We start from the raw sequence: 18096 nt of genomic DNA, 5'->3' as shown, positions 1-18096 counted from the left end.
CCCATTACTGATCACCCCAAATCACTACTGACCCCCCACACCCATTACTGATCCCCCCAAATCACTACTGATCCCCACACCCATTACTGATCACCCCAAATCACTACTGACCCCCCACACCCATTACTGATCCCCCCAAATCACTACTGATCCCCACACCCATTACTGATCCCCCCAAATCACTACTGATCCCCACACCCATTACTGATCCCCCCAAATCACTACTGACCCCCCTACACCCATTACTGATCCCTCCAAATCACTACTGACCCCCCACACCCATTACTGATCCCCCCAAATCACTTCTGACCCCCCACACCCATTACTGATCCCCCCAAATCACTACTGACCCCCCACACCCATTACTGATCCCCCCAAATCACTTCTGACCCCCCACACCCATTACTGATCCCCCCAAATCACTACTGACCCCCCACACCCATTACTGATCCCCCCAAATCACTACTGATCCCCACACCCATTACTGATCACCCCAAATCACTACTGACCCCCCACACCCATTACTGATCCCTCCAAATCACTACTGACCCCCCACACCCATTACTGATCCCCCCAAATCACTACTGACCCCCCACACCCATTACTGATCCCCCCAAATCACTACTGACCCCCCACACCCATTACTGATCCCCCCAAATCACTACTGATCCCCCACACCCATTACTGATCACCCCAAATCACTACTGATCCCCACACCCATTACTGATCACCCCAAATCACTACTGACCCCCCACACCCATTACTGATCACCCCAAATCACTTCTGACCCCCCACACCCATTACTGATCCCCCCAAATCACTACTGACCCCCCACACCCATTACTGATCCCCCCAAATCACTACTGACCCCCCACACCCATTACTGATCCCCCCAAATCACTACTGACCCCCACACCCATTACTGATCCCCCCAAATCACTACTGATCCCCACACCATTACTGATCCCCCCAAATCACTACTGACCCCCCACACCCATTACTGATCCCCCCAAATCACTACTGACCCCCCTACACCCATTAATGATCCCCCCAAATCACTACTGACCCCCCACACCCATTACTGATCCCCCCAAATCACTACTGACCCCCCTACACCCATTACTGATCCCCCCAAATCACTACTGACCCCCCCACACCCATTACTGATCCCCCCCAAATCACTACTGACCCCCCACACCCATTACTGATCACCCCAAATCACTACTGACCCCCCACACCCATTACTTATCCCCCCAAATCACTACTGACCCCCCACACCCATTACTGATCCCCCCAAATCACTACTGACCCCCACACCCATTACTGATCCCTCCAAATCACTACTGACCCCACACCCATTACTGATCCCCCCCAAATCACTACTGACCCCCCACACCCATTACTGATCCCCCCAAATCACTATTGACCCCCCCACACCCATTACTGATCCCCCCAAATCACTTCTGACCCCCCACACCCCTTACTGATCCCCCCAAATCACTATTGACCCCCCACACCCATTACTAATCACCCCAAATCACTACTGACCCCCCACACCCATTACTGATCCCCCCAAATCACTACTGACCCCCCTACACCCATTACTGATCCCTCCAAATCACTACTGACCCCCCACACTCCTTACTGATCACCCCAAATCACTACTGACCCCCCACACCCATTATTGATCCCCCCAAATCACTACTGACCCCCCACACCCATTACTGATCCCCCCAAATCACTTCTGACCCCCCACACCCATTACTGATCCCCCAAATCACTACTGACCCCCCACACCCATTACTGATCCCCCCAAATCACTACTGACCCCCCACACCCCTTACTGATCACCCCAAATCACTACTGACCCCCCACACTCCTTACTGATCACCCCAAATCACTAATGACCCCCACACCCATTACTGATCCCTCCAAATCACTACTGACCCCCCACACTCCTTACTGATCACCCCAAATCACTACTGATCCCCACACCCATTACTGATCCCCCCAAATCACTACTGACCCCCCACACCCATTACTGATCACCCCAAATCACTACTGATCCCCACACCCATTACTGATCCCCCCAAATCACTACTGACCCCCCACACCCATTACTGATCACCCCAAATCACTACTGATCCCCACACCCATTACTGATCACCCCAAATCACTACTGATCCCCCACACCCATTACTGATCACCCCAAATCACTACTGACCCCCCACACCCATTACTGATCCCCCCAAATCACTACTGACCCCCCACACCCATTACTGATCACCCCAAATCACTACTGACCCCCCTATACCCATTACTGATACCTCCAAATCACTTCTGACCCCCCACACCCATTACTGATCCCCCCAAATCACTACTGATCCCCACACCCATTACTGATCCCCCCAAATCACTACTGACCCCCCACACCCATTACTGATCCCCCCAAATCACTACTGATCCCCACACCCATTACTGATCACCCCAAATCACTACTGACCCCCCACACCCATTACTGATCACCCCAAATCACTACTGATCCCCACACCCATTACTGATCACCCCAAATCACTACTGACCCCCACACCCATTACTGATCCCTCCAAATCACTACTGACCCCCCACACCCCATTACTGATCACCCCAAATCACTACTGACTCCCCACACCCCTTACTGATCACCCCAAATCACTAATGACCCCCACACCCATTACTGATCCCTCCAAATCACTACTGACCCCCCCACACTCCTTACTGATCACCCCAAATCACTACTGATCCCCACACCCATTACTGATCCCCCCAAATCACTACTGACCCCCCACACCTATTACTGATCACCCCAATCACTACTGATCCCCACACCCATTACTGATCCCCCCAAATCACTACTGATCCCCACACCCATTACTGATCCCCCCAAATCACTACTGACCCCCCACACCCATTACTGATCCCCCAAATCACTACTGACCCCCCACACCCATTACTGATCACCCCAAATCACTACTGACCCCCCACACCCATTACTGATCACCCCAAACCACTACTGACCCCCCACACCCATTACTGATCCCCCAAATCACTTCTGACCCCCCACACCCATTACTGATCCCCCAAATCACTACTGACCCCCCACACCCATTACTGATCCCCCCAAATCACTACTGACCCCCCACACCCATTACTGATCACCCCAAATCACTACTGATCCCCACACCCATTACTGATCACCCCAAATCACTACTGATCCCCACACCCATTACTGATCACCCCAAATCACTACTGATCCCCACACCCATTACTGATCACCCCAAATCACTACTGATCCCCACACCCATTACTGATCACCCCAAATCACTACTGACCCCCCACACCCATTACTGATCACCCTAAATCACTACTGATCCCCACACCCATTACTGATCACCCCAAATCACTACTGACCCCCACACCCATTACTGATCCCTCCAAATCACTACTGACCCCCCACACCCATTACTGATCACCCCAAATCACTACTGACTCCCCACACCCCTTACTGATCACCCCAAATCACTAATGACCCCCACACCCATTACTGATCCCTCCAAATCACTACTGACCCCCCACACTCCTTACTGATCACCACAAATCACTACTGACCCCCCCCACCCATTACTGATCCCCCCAAATCACTACTGACCCCCCACACCCATTACTGATCCCCCCAAATCACTACTGACCCCCCACACCCATTACTGATCCCTCCAAATCACTACTGACCCCCCACACTCCTTACTGATCACCCCAAATCACTACTGACCCCCCACACCCATTACTGATCACCCCAAATCACTACTGACCCCCCACACCCATTACTGATCACCCCAAATCACTACTGACCCCCCACACCCCTTACTGATCACCCCAAATCACTAATGACCCCCACACCCATTACTGATCCCTCCAAATCACTACTGACCCCCCACACTCCTTACTGATCACCCCAAATCACTACTGACCCCCCCCCCACCCATTACTGATCCCCCCCAAATCACTACTGACCCCCCACACCCATTACTGATCCCCCCAAATCACTACTGACCCCCCACACCCCTTACTGATCACCCCAAATCACTAATGACCCCCACACCCATTACTGATCCCTCCAAATCACTACTGACCCCCCACACCCCTTACTGATCACCCCAAATCACTACTGACCCCCCACACCCATTACTGATCCCCCCAAATCACTACTGACCCCCCTACACCCATTACTGATCCCTCCAAATCACTACTGACCCCCCACACCCATTACTGATCACCCCAAATCACTACTGACCCCCCTACACCCATTACTGATCACCCCAAATCACTACTGACCCCCCACACCCATTACTGATCCCCCCCAAATCACTCCTTCCCTCTTCCCCCTCGCACCTTCAGCAGGTTCTCGCACATGTCGTTAAAGTTCTTGTTCAAGGTCGGGTTGGTCAGGTTTACGCTGGAGAGACGAACAGCGCGGACGGAGGTGAACATCTAAAGAGAGAGATCAGAGAGTCAGGAAACCAGAGTGTCAGGAGGTCAGAGTGTCAGGAGGTCGGAGTGTCAGGAGGTCGGAGTGTCAGGAGGTCGGAGTGTCAGGAGGTCGGAGTGTCAGGAGGTCGGAGAGTCAAGAGATCAGAAGGTCAGAGAGTAAGGAGATCAGGAGGTCGGAGAGTCAGGAGATCAGGAGGTCGGAGAGTCAGGAGATCAGGAGGTCGGAGAGTCAGGAGATCAGGAGGTCGGAGAGTCAGGAGATCAGGAGGTCGGAGAGTCAGGAGATCAGGAGGTCGGAGAGTCAGGAGATCAGGAGGTCGGAGAGTCAGGAGATCAGGAGGTCGGAGAGTCAGGAGATCGGAGAGTCAGGAGATCAGGAGGTCGGAGAGTCAGGAGATCAGGAGGTCGGAGAGTCAGGAGGCCGGAGAGTCAGGAGGTCGGAGAGTCAGGAGGTCGGAGAGTCAGGAGGTCGGAGAGTCAGGAGGTCGGAGAGTCAGGAGGTCGGAGAGTCAGGAGGTCGGGGAGAGTCAGGAGGTCAGAGAGTCAGGAAGCCAGAGTGTCAGGAGGTCGGAGAGTCAGGAGGCCGGAGAGTCAGGAGGTTGGAGAGTCAGGAGGTCAGACAGTCAGGAGGTCAGACAGTCAGGAGGTCAGACAGTCAGGAGGTCAGACAGTCAGGAGGTCAGACAGTCAGGAGGTCAGACAGTCAGGAGGTCAGACAGTCAGGAGGTCAGAAAGTCAGGAGGTCAGAAAGTCAGGAGGTCAGTGTCAGGAGGTCAGAAAGTCAGGAGGTCAGTGTCAGGAGGTCAGAAAGTCAGGAGGTCAGTGTCAGGAGGTCAGAGTGTCAGGAGGTCAGAGAGTCAGGAGGTCAGAGTGTCAGGAGGTCAGACAGTCAGGAGGCCGGAGAGTCAGGAGGTCGGAGAGTCAGGAGGCCGGAGAGTCAGGAGGTCAGAGTGTCAGGAGGTCGGAGAGTCAGGAGGTCAGACAGTCAGGAGGTCAGAAAGTCAGGAGGTCAGAAAGTCAGGAGGTCATTGTCAGGAGGTCAGTGTCAGGAGGTCAGAGTGTCAGGAGGTCAGCAGTGAGGGGGGACACATGACACACTGTAACAAACACTCACCTGTATATCCGATGTCCAGTTGTTTATGCCAGGCATCATCTCTGTGTTACAGCTGAAGAATCCTGAACAAGACAAAATAGAACAATAGTCACATGACTTATCAACATTATGTATGGTACTCCAGAGCTGCACTCACAATGCTGCAGCTTCACAGCTAAAGTCCCTGACTGTCCTGGGTCTGCTCTGTTGACCATTTCTTCACTTCCTGATCGCTGCCGCCGTGTTCCCGAGATATCTCAGATTTCCTGTATATGCTAATAAGCAGGTCTGGTGCTCAGGAGGCGGGCCCAGCGTTCCTAGTGCACCGATCTCTCCGCCCATCACTGGGCCCGCCTCCTGTGCGCCAGAACAAAATTTGACTCCAGCGTTTGGCCATCCAATTAGAAAGCTTCATTTATGTCACCCGGTTCTGTGCACGCAGTGCGGTATGGCATTTGTTGGGGGAATACCGCACAGTATGCACAGAACCTGGCGTCAGAAATAAAGCTTTCTAATTGGATGACGGAAAGCTGGACTTTGCACAGATTGGAGTGTGAGCCGTGCAGTAAGGTCTTGGATGGAGCGGTAAGCCGGATTTCCTGCAGACCTGTTATTACCATATACTGAAAAACTAAGATATCTCCGGAACCGGGCAGCAGATCTCTTAATGACCGGTGGAATCAGAGTGTGTAACACTAATATGAGCACTTGTGATACAGCATGGTGGAGCTGATCTGTGAGTGTGTAACACTAATATTAGCACTAGTGATACAGCGCGGTGAAGCTGATCTGTGAGTGTGTAACACTAATATTAGCACTAGTGATACAGCGCGGTGAAGCTGATCTGTGAGTGTGTAACACTAATATCAGCACCTGTGATACAGCATGGTGGAGCCGATCTGTAAGTGTGTAACACTTATATCAGCACCTGTGATACAGCATTGCGGAGCCGATCTGTGAGTGTGTAACACAGATATCAGCACCTGTGATACAGGGTAGCAGAGCCGATCGGTGAGCGTGTAACACCTATATCAGCACCTGTGATACAGGGTAGCGGAGCCGATCGGTGAGCGTGTAACACCTATATCAGCACCTGTGATACAGGGTAGCGTCGCTGATCTGTGAGTGTGTAACACCTATATCAGCACCTGTGATACAAAGGTAGCGTCGCTGATCTGTGAGTGTGTAACACCTATATCAGCACCTGTGATACAGGGTAGCGTCGCTGATCTGTGAGTGTGTAACACCTATATCAGCACCTGTGATACAGGGTAGCGTCGTTGATCTGTGAGTGTGTAACACCTATATCAGCACCTGTGATACAGGGTAGCGTCGCTGATCTGTGAGTGTGTAACACCTATATCAGCACCTGTGATACAGGGTAGCGTCGCTGATCTGTGAGTGTGTAACACCTATATCAGCACCTGTAATACAGGGTAGCGTCGTTGATCTGTGAGTGTGTAACACCTATATCAGCACCTGTGATACAGGGTAGCGTCGCTGATCTGTGAGTGTGTAACACCTATATCAGCACCTGTGATACAAAGGTAGCATCGCTGATCTGTGAGTGTGTAACACCTATATCAGCACCTGTGATACAGGGTAGCGTCGCTGATCTGTGAGTGTGTAACACCTATATCAGCACCTGTGAAGACTCACAAACACTGATGTTACACCTGGACCCGGACGTCACCTGATATGGGAAAAACTAAAGTGTAGGGAGGTGGAAGAATAGTGAGTGCAGCTCTGGAGTATAATAGGCTCTGCTGATCACATTACAGTATTTGGTTGTCACCTGGAGGGGGAGGGACGTCGGTCAGAAGGGAGTGAACGTCTTCCACGGCGTCGGTGTCATCGATCTGTAAGTAAGGAGACGTTACAGAGCGGAGGATCTGCTACAATGTCTCCACTGAACACAAGGACAGGTTAGAATCAAGGATAATGTCAGTGAGATTCCTGTGAGTGCCCCTTTATAGTCTGGGGGAGATGGGGTGGCTGATGGGGTCAAAGGTCATGGGGCACTGAACACCCCATTTCTTACCTCCAGGACGAAGGCGTCCTTTTTCCCATGAGACAGGTCCAGTTCCACCACCTCATCGGAGCTCTCGGACTGGGAGCGGAGCAGACGTGTCCTCTGGCGCGGCTCCGGAATGGGCGATCCGATGGTCTCCTCCAGTATCTCCTATAGAGATAATAATAACCGCCATAACTCATACAAAACACACCGCCATAACTCATACAGGACACACCGCCATCTGTCATACAGAACACACCGCCATCTGTCATACAGAACACACCGCCATCTGTCATACAGAACACACCCCATCACTCATACAGAACACACCGCCATCACTCATACAGAACACACCGCCATCACACATACAGAACACACCGCCATCACACATACAGAACACACCGCCATCTGTCATACAGAACACACCGCCATCTGTCATACAGGACACACCGCCATCTGTCATACAGAACACACCGCCATCACTCATACAGAACACACCGCCATCACTCATACAGAACACACCGCCATCTGTCATACAGAACACACCGCCATCACACATACAGAACACACCGCCATCTGCCATACAGAACACACCGCCATCTGTCATACAGTACACACCGCCATCTGTCATACAGAACACACCGCCATCACTCATACAGAACACACCGCCATCACTCATACAGAACACACCGCCATCTGTCATACAGAACACACCGCCATCACTCATACAGAACACACCGCCATCTGCCATACAGAACACACCGCCATCTGTCATACAGGACACACCGCCATCTGTCATACAGAACACACCGCCATCACTCATACAGTACACACCGCCATCTGTCATACAGGACACACCGCCATCTGTCATACAGAACACACCGCCATCACACATACAGAACACACCGCCATCTGTCATACAGGACACACCGCCATCACTCATACAGAACACACCGCCATCTGCCATACAGAACACACCGCCATCACTCATACAGAACACACCGCCATCTGTCATACAGAACACACCGCCATCTGTCATACAGAACACACCGCCATCACTCATACAGAAACACACCGCCATCTGTCATACAGAACACACCCGCCATCTGTCATACAGAACACACCGCCATCTGCCATACAGAACACACCGCCATCACTCATACAGAACCACACCGCCATCACTCATACAGAACACACCGCCATCTGTCATACAGAACACCACCGCCATCTGTCATACAGAACACACCGCCATCACTCATACAGAACACACCGCCATCACTCATACAGTACACACCGCCATCACTCATACAGAACACACCGCCATAACTCATACAGAACACACCGCCATCTCTCATACACAACACACCGCCATCTCTCATACACAACACACCGCCATCTGTCATACAGAACACACCGCCATCTGTCATACAGAACACACCACCATCTGTCATACAGAACACACCGCCATCTGTCATACAGAACACACCGCCATCACTCATACAGAACACACCGCCATCTGTCATACAGAACACACCGCCATCACTCATACAGAACACACCGCCATCTGTCATACAGAAAACACACCGCCATCTGTCATACAGAAACACACCGCCATCTGTCATACAGACACAACCGCCATCACTCATACAGAACACACCGCCATCACTCATACAGAACACACCGCCATCACTCATACAGAACACACCGCCATCTGTCATACAGAACACACCGCCATCTGTCATACAGAACACACCGCCATAACTCATACAGAACACACCGCCATCACTCATACAGAACACACCGCCATCACTCATACAGAACACACCGCCATCACTCATACAGACCACACCGCCATCTGTCATACAGAACACACCGCCATCTGTCATACAGAACAACACCGCCATCACTCATACAGAACACACCGCCATCACTCATACAGAACACACCGCCATCTGTCATACAGAACACACCGCCATCTGTCATACAGAACATACCGCCATCACTCATACAGAACACACCGCCATCTGTCATACAGAACACACCGCCATCTGTCATACAGAACACACCGCCATTACTCATACAGTACACACCGCCATCACTCATACAGAACACACCGCCATCACTCATACAGTACACACCGATATCTGCCATACAGAACACACCGCCATCTGTCATACAGTACACACCGCCATCTGTCATACAGAACACACCGCCATCTGTCATACAGAACACACCGCCACCTGTCATACAGAACACACCGCCATCACTCATACAGGACACACCGCCATCTGTCATACAGAACACACCGCCATCACTCATACAGTATACACCGCCATCACTCATACAGTACACACCGCCATCTGTCATACAGAACACACCGCCATCACTCATACAGAACACACAGCCATCTGTCATACAGAACACACCGCCATCACTCATACAGAACACACCGCCATCTGTCATACAGAACCACACCGCCATCTGTCATACAGAACACACCGCCATCTGTCATACAGAACACACCGCCAGCTGTCATACAGAACACACCGCCATCTGTCATACAGAACACACCGCCATCTGTCATACAGAACACACCGCCATCACTCATACAGACACACACCGCCATCTGTCATACAGAACACACCGCCATAACTCATACAGACACACCGCCATCTGTCATACAGAACACACCGCCATCTGTCATACAGAACACACCGCCATCTGTCATACAGAACACACCGCCATCACTCATACAGACACACCGCCATCACTCATACAGAACACACCGCCATCACTCATACAGAACACACCGCCATCACTCATACAGAAACACCGCCAGCTGTCATACAGAACACACCGCCATCTGTCATACAGAACACACCGCCATCTGTCATACAGAACACACCGCCATCACTCATACAGAACACACCGCCATCTGTCATACGAACACACCGCCATAACTCATACAGAACACACCGCCCATCTGTCATACAGAACACACCGCCATCTGTCATACAGAACACCACCGCCATCTGTCATACAGAACACACCGCCATCACTCATACAGAACACACCGCCATCACTCATACAGAACACACCGCCATTCTGTCATACAGAACCACACCCGCCATCTGTCATACAGAACACACCGCCATCTGTCATACAGAACACACCGCCATCTGTCATACAGAACACACCGCCATCACTCATACAGAACACACAGCCATCACTCATACAGAACACACCGCCATCTGTCATACAGAACACACCGCCATCACTCATACAGAACACACCGCCATAACTCATACAGAACACACCGCCATCACTCATACAGAACACACCGCCATCTGTCATACAGAACACACCGCCATCACTCATACAGAACACACCGCCATCTGTCATACAGAACACACCGCCATCACTCATACAGAACACACCGCCATCACTCATACAGAACACACCGCCATCTGTCATACAGAACACACCGCCATCACTCATACAGAACACACCGCCATCTGTCATACAGAACACACCGCCATCACTCATACAGAACACACCGCCATCTGTCATACAGAACACACCGCCATCACTCATACAGAACACACCGCCATCTGCCATACAGAACACACCGCCATCTGTCATACAGAACACACCGCCATTTGTCATACAGAACACACCGCCATTACTCATACAGAACACACCGCCAGCTGTCATACAGAACACACCGCCATCACTCATACAGAACACACCGCCATCACTCATACAGAACACACCGCCATCTGTCATACAGAACACACCGCCATCACTCATACAGAACACACCGCCATCACTCATACAGAACACACCGCCATCTGTCATACAGAACACACCGCCATCTGTCATACAGAACACACCGCCATCTGTCATACAGAACACACCGCCATCTGCCATACAGGACACACCGCCATCTGTCATACAGAACACACCGCCATCTGTCATACAGAAACAGCACCGCCATCTGTCATACAGAACACACCGTCCATTACTCATACAGAACACACCGCCATCTGTCATACAGAACACACCGCCATCTGTCATACAGAACACACCGCCAGCTGTTATACGAACACCACACCGCCATGCTGTCATACAGAACACACCGCCATCACTCATACAGACACACCGCCAGCTGTCCATACAGAACACACCGCCATCTGTCATACAGAACACACCGCCATCTGTCATACAGAACACACCGCCATCTGTCATACAGAACACACCGCCATCTGTCATACAGACCACACCGCCATCTGTCATACAGAACACACCGCCATCACTCATACAGAACACAACCGCCATCTGTCAATACAGGACCACACGCCATCACTCATACAGAACACACCGCCAGCTGTCATACAGAACACACCCGCCATCTGTCATACAGAACACACCGCCATCTGTCATACAGAAACACACCGCCATCTGTCATACAGAACACACCGCCATCTGTCATACAGAACACACCGCCATCTGTCATACAGAACACACCGCCATCTGTCATACAGAACACACCGCCATTACTCATACAGAACACACCGCCATCTGTCATACAGAACACACCGCCAGCTGTCATACAGAACACACCGCCAGCTGTTATACAGAACACACCGCCATCTGTCATACAGAACACACCGCCATCACTCATACAGAACACACCGCCAGCTGTCATACAGAACACACCGCCATCTGTCATACAGAACACACCGCCATCTGTCATACAGAACACACCGCCATCTGTCATACAGAACACACCGCCATCTGTCATACAGAACACACCGCCATCACACATACAGAACACACCGCCATCACTCATACAGAACACACCGCCATCTGTCATACAGGACACACCGCCATCACTCATACAGAACACACCGCCAGCTGTCATACAGAACACACCGCCATCTCTCATACAGAACACACCGCCATCTGTCATACAGAACACACCGCCATCTGTCATACAGAACACACCGCCATCTGTCATACAGAACACACCGCCATCTGTCATACAGAACACACCGCCATCTGTCATACAGAACACACCGCCATTACTCATACAGAACACACCGCCATCTGTCATACAGAACACACCGCCAGCTGTCATACAGAACACACCGCCCGCTGCTATACAGAACACACCGCCAGCTGTCATACAGAACACACCGCCATCTGTCATACAGAACACACCGCCATCTGTCATACAGGACACACCGCCATCACTCATACAGAACACACCGCCATCTGTCATACAGAACACACCGCCATCCCCATCACTCACCGGGGGGTTGATCTCGTACAGCTCCTTGTTCTTGGCGATGGTCTCGTTGATCTTCTTCTGCATGTGGGAAATGTGCTGCTCATAGGGGCCGTCGCTGGGGGTCTTGCCGGAGATCTGTATGCCGCCGGGAGTGGGGAGTGACGCCAGGTACACGCCTGTCGCCGACTATAAGGAAAGCATTGGAAGGGCCAGGATGAGGGGGTAGACAGCTGACGGGGTCTCCCGCCCTCCCCCAGCAGGGGCCACATGTTAGCTATATATAAGGGGGTCTCCCGCCCTCCCCCAGCAGGGGCCACATGTTAGCTATATATAAGGGGGTCTCCCGCCCTCCCCCAGCAGGGGCCACATGTTAGCTATATATAAGGGGGTCTCCCGCCCTCCCCCAGCAGGGGCCCCACTCACCGCCAGTCCCAGCAGCAGGTTCTCGCCCACGGTGATCTGGATGCGGAGCCCGAACAGCCCGTTCATCCCCTTCAGCTTGAGCTTGTTCATCAGCTGGGTGTGCAGCTCGTACTCCATGAAGGGCAGCAGGTTACTGATGGACGTGGCGTTGGCCTCCGCCTGAGCCTTCTTCTTCAGCCGGCACAGCCTATAGGGGGACACAGCAGGGTGAGGAGGGCAAGGGGGCGGAGCCAAGGAAAAGAGGTCTGAGAAATTACTGAGGACAAGGAGGCGGAGCCCAGGTGAAGAGAGGTCTGATGAATTACTGAGGACAAGGAGGCGGAGCCCAGGAGAACACAGGTCTGATGAATTACTGAGGACAAGGAGGCGGAGCCCAGGTGAAGAGAGGTCTGATGAATTACTGAGGACAAGGAGGCGGAGCCCAGGTGAAGAGAGGTCTGAGAAATTACAGAGGACAAGGAGGCAGAGCCCAGGTGAAGAGAGGTCTGAGAAATTACTGAGGACAAGGAGGCGGAGCCCAGGTGAAGAGAGGTCTGATGAATTACTGAGGACAAGGAGGCAGAGCCCAGGTGAAGAGAGGTCTGAGAAATTACAGAGGACAAGGAGGCGGAGCCCAGGTGAAGAGAGGTATGATGAATTACTGAGGACAAGGAGGCGGAGCCCAGGTGAAGAGAGGTCTGAGAAATTACTGAGGACAAGGAGGCAGAGCCCAGGGGAAGAGAGGTCTGATGAATTACTGAGGACAAGGAGGCGGAGCCCAGGAGAAGAGAGGTCTGATAAACTACTGAGGACAAGGAGGCAGAGCCCAGGTGAAGAGAGGTCTGATGAATTACTGAGACAAGGAGGCAGAGCCCAGGTGAAGAGAGGTCTGATGAATTACTGAGGACAAGGAGGCGGAGCCCAGGTGAAGAGAGGTCTGAGAAATTACAGAGGACAAGGAGGCAGAGCCCAGGTGAAGAGAGGTCTGAGAAATTACAGAGGACAAGGAGGCGGAGCCCAGGTGAAGAGAGGTCTGATGAATTACTGAGGACAAGGAGGCGGAGCCCAGGTGAAGAGAGGTCTGATGAATTACTGAGGACAAGGAGGCAGAGCCCAGGTGAAGAGAGGTCTGAGAAATTACAGAGGACAAGGAGGCGGAGCCCAGGTGAAGAGAGGTCTGATGAATTACTGAGGACAAGGAGGCGGAGCCCAGGTGAAGAGAGGTCTGATGAATTACTGAGGAAAAGGAGGCGGAGCCCAGGAGAAGAGAGGTCTGATGAATTACTGAGGACAAGGAGGCGGAGCCCAGGAGAAGAGAGGTCTGATGAATTAATGAGGACAGGAGGCGGAGCCCAGGTGAAGAGAGGTCTGATGAATTACTGAGGACAAGGAGGCGGAGCCCAGGTGAAGAGAGGTCTGATGAATTACTGAGGACAAGGAGGCGGAGCCCAGGTGGAGAGGTCTGATGAATTACTGAGGACAAGGAGGCGGAGCCCCAGGAGCATGAATGGTTACTGAGGGCAAGGGGGAAGAGCCAAGGAGAAGAGAGGTCTCATAAAATACTGAGGACAAGGAGGCGGAGCCCAGGTGGAGAGGTCTGATGAATTACTGAGGACAAGGAGGCGGAGCCCCAGGAGCATGAATGGTTACTGAGGGCAAGGAGGCGGAGCCCAGGAGAAGAGAGGTCTGATGAATTACTGAGGACAAGAAGGCAGAGCCCAAGAGGAGAAGGTCTGATGAATTGCTGAGGACAAGGAGGCGGAGCCCAAAAGGAGAAAGGTCTGAAAGGTTACTGAGGACAAGGAGGCAGAGCCCAGAGGAGAAAGGTCTGATGAATTACTGAGGACAAGGAGGCGGAGCCCAGGTGAAGAGAGGTCTGATAAACTACTGAGGACAAGGAGGCGGAGCCCAAGAGGAGAAAAGTCTGAATGGTTACTGAAGACAACGAGGCGGAGCCCAAGAGGAGAAAGGTCTGAATGGTTACTGAGGACAAGGAGGCAGAGCCCCAGGAGCATAAATGGTTACTGAGGGCTAGGGGGAGGAGCCCAGGAGAAGAGAGGTCTGATGAATTACTGAAGACAAGGAGGCGGAGCCCAAGAGGAGAAAGGTCTGAATGGCTACTGAGGACAAGGAGGCAGAGCCCCAGGAGCATAAATGGTTACTGAGGGCTAGGGGGAGGAGCCCAGGAGAAGAGAGGTCTGATCAAATACTGAGGACAAGGAGGTAGAGCCCAGGGGCAGAGAGGTCTGAACGCTTACAGAGGACAAAGAGGCGGAGCCTCAGCAGCTCTAATGGTTACTAAGGTCAAGAAGGCGAAGCCCCAGAGGCAGAGAGGTCTGATTGCTTATTGAAGACAAGGGGGCGGAGCTTCAGGGGCACAGAGGTAACGATTGGTTACTGAAGACAAAGGGGAGAAACCCCAGAGGCACTGAGGTCAGTACCTGGCCTGGATCAGACAGCCCTTCCCCACCACTGGAGTGTCCGTCGGCAGATCAATGGTGGTGAAGAGAACGTCGAACCTTCTGCTTCCTGCAGCTGTAACAGAAGGTGAGGTGAGCGGGAAACGGCATGTTCAGCTCGTCATACGGATGTGACAGAAACCGCACGGGGGCGGAGACTCCTCTGTCCTGTACAGGGGGAAAAGAGATGTCACCACACCGGACCACCCCCAGTTGCATCACATATTATACATCACCTCCAGAGCTGCACTCACTATTCTACTGTTACATCATGTCTCATCCTCCAGAGCTGCACTCACTATTCTGCTCTAACATCATGTCTCATCCTCCAGAGCTGCACTCACTATTCTGCTGTTACATCCTGTCTCATCCTCCAGAGCTGCACTCACTATTCTGCTGTTACATCATGTCTCATCCTCCAGAGCTGCACTCACTATTCTGCTGTTACATCCTGTCTCATCCTCCAGAGCTGCACTCACTATTCTGCTGTTACATCATATCTCATCCTCCAGAGCTGCACTCACTATTCTGCTGTTACATCATGCCCCATCCCCCAGAGCTGCACTCACTATTCTGCTGTTACATCATGTCTCATCCTCCAGAGCTGCACTCACTATTCTGCTGTTACATCCTGTCTCATCCTCCAGAGCTGCACTCACTATTCTGCTTTTACATCATGTCTCATCCTTCAGAGCTGCACTCACTATTTTGCTGTTACATTATGTATCATCCTCCAGAGCTGCACTCACTATTCTGCTGTTATGTCTCATCCTCCAGAGCTGCACTCACTATTCTGCTGTTATGTCTCATTCTCCAGAGCTGCACTCACTTTTCCGCTGTTACATCACGTCTCATCCTCCAGAGCTGCACTCACTATTCTGCTGTTACATCATGTCTCATCCTCCAGAGCTGCACTCACTATTCTGCTGTTACATCATGTCTCATCCTCCAGAGCTGCACTCACTATTCTGCTGTTACATCATGTCTCATCCTCCAGAGCTGCACTCACTATTCTCCTGTTACATCCTGCCTCATCCTCTGGAGCTGCACTCACTATTCTGCTGCTACATCATGTCTCATCCTCTCAGAGCTGCACCTCACTATTCTGCTGCTACATCATGTCTCATCCTCCAGAGCTGCACTCACTATTCTGCTGTTCCATCCTCTCTCCTCGTCCAGAGCTGCACTCACTATTTTCCGGTTACATCATGTCTCATCCTCCAGAGCTGCACTCACTATTCTGCTATTATGTCTCATCCTCCAGAGCTGCACTCACTATTCTGCTGTTACATCATTTCTTATTCTCCAGAGCTGCACTCACTATTCTGCTGTTACATCATGTCTCATCCCCCAGAGCTGCACTCACTATTCTGCTGTTACATCCTGTGTTACCCCTCCAGAACTGCACTTACTATTCTGCTGTTACATCATGTCTCATCCTCCACAGCTGCACTCACTATTCTGCTGTTACATCATGTCTCATCCTCTGGAGCTGCACTCACTATTCTGCTGTTACATCAGGTCTCATCCTCTGGAGCTTCACTCACTATTCTGCTGTTACATCCTGTCTCATCCTCCAGAGCTGCACTCACTACTCTGCTCTTACATCATGTCTCATCCTCCAGAGCTGCATTCACTATTCTGCTGTTACATCAGGTCTCATCCTCCAGAGCTGCACTCACTATTCTGCTGTTACATCATGTCTCATCCTCCAGAGCTGCACTCACTATTCTGCTCTTACATCCTGTCTCATCCTCCAGAGCTGCACTCACTACTCTGCTGTTACATTATGTCTCATCCTACAGAGCTGCACTCACTATTCTGCTGTCCTCCTCCAGTCACATTATATAGCAGCCGTTCCTGTGGGTTAGTGTATTGTTTCCCGTGCTGCAAAATTTAAAGGGGCAGTGTACCCACATCTGCAGTCACCAATGACATGACTTACCATGTGGGGGCAAAATTACACAGAGCAGTCCCCCCAGTGATGATGTCACTATAGAGCCCCCCCCCCCCCCAGTGATGATGTCACTATAGAGCCCACTCCCCCCCCCAGTGATGTTACTATAGAGCCCACTCCCCCCCCCCCAGTGATGTCACTATGGAGCCCCCCCCCAGTGCTGATGTCACTATAGAGCCCCCCCCCCCCAGTGATGATGTCACTATAGAGCCCCCCCCCAGTGCTGATGTCACTATAGAGCCCACTCCCCCCCGCCCCCAGTGATGTTACTATGGAGCCCACATCCCCCCCCCCCAGTGATGTTACTATGGAGCCCACTCCCCCCCCCCCCAGTGATGTTACTATGGAGCC

General features: G+C 52.0%; 1 pseudogene; it reads right to left on the bottom strand.

The window, feature by feature from the left end:
* LOC138774698 (C2 domain-containing protein 5-like) overlaps nucleotides 1-15956 on the bottom strand; it is a 30817-nt pseudogene extending 14861 nt beyond the window's left edge.
* Nucleotides 15957-18096: the final 2140 nt, after the last annotated feature.

The sequence above is a fragment of the Dendropsophus ebraccatus genome, unplaced genomic scaffold (genome assembly GCF_027789765.1).
Source record: "Dendropsophus ebraccatus isolate aDenEbr1 unplaced genomic scaffold, aDenEbr1.pat pat_scaffold_1048_ctg1, whole genome shotgun sequence".
Taxonomy (NCBI): domain Eukaryota; kingdom Metazoa; phylum Chordata; class Amphibia; order Anura; family Hylidae; genus Dendropsophus; species Dendropsophus ebraccatus.
Note: the sequence above shows the minus strand (reverse complement) of the source record. Positions and strands in the feature narration are given on the sequence as shown.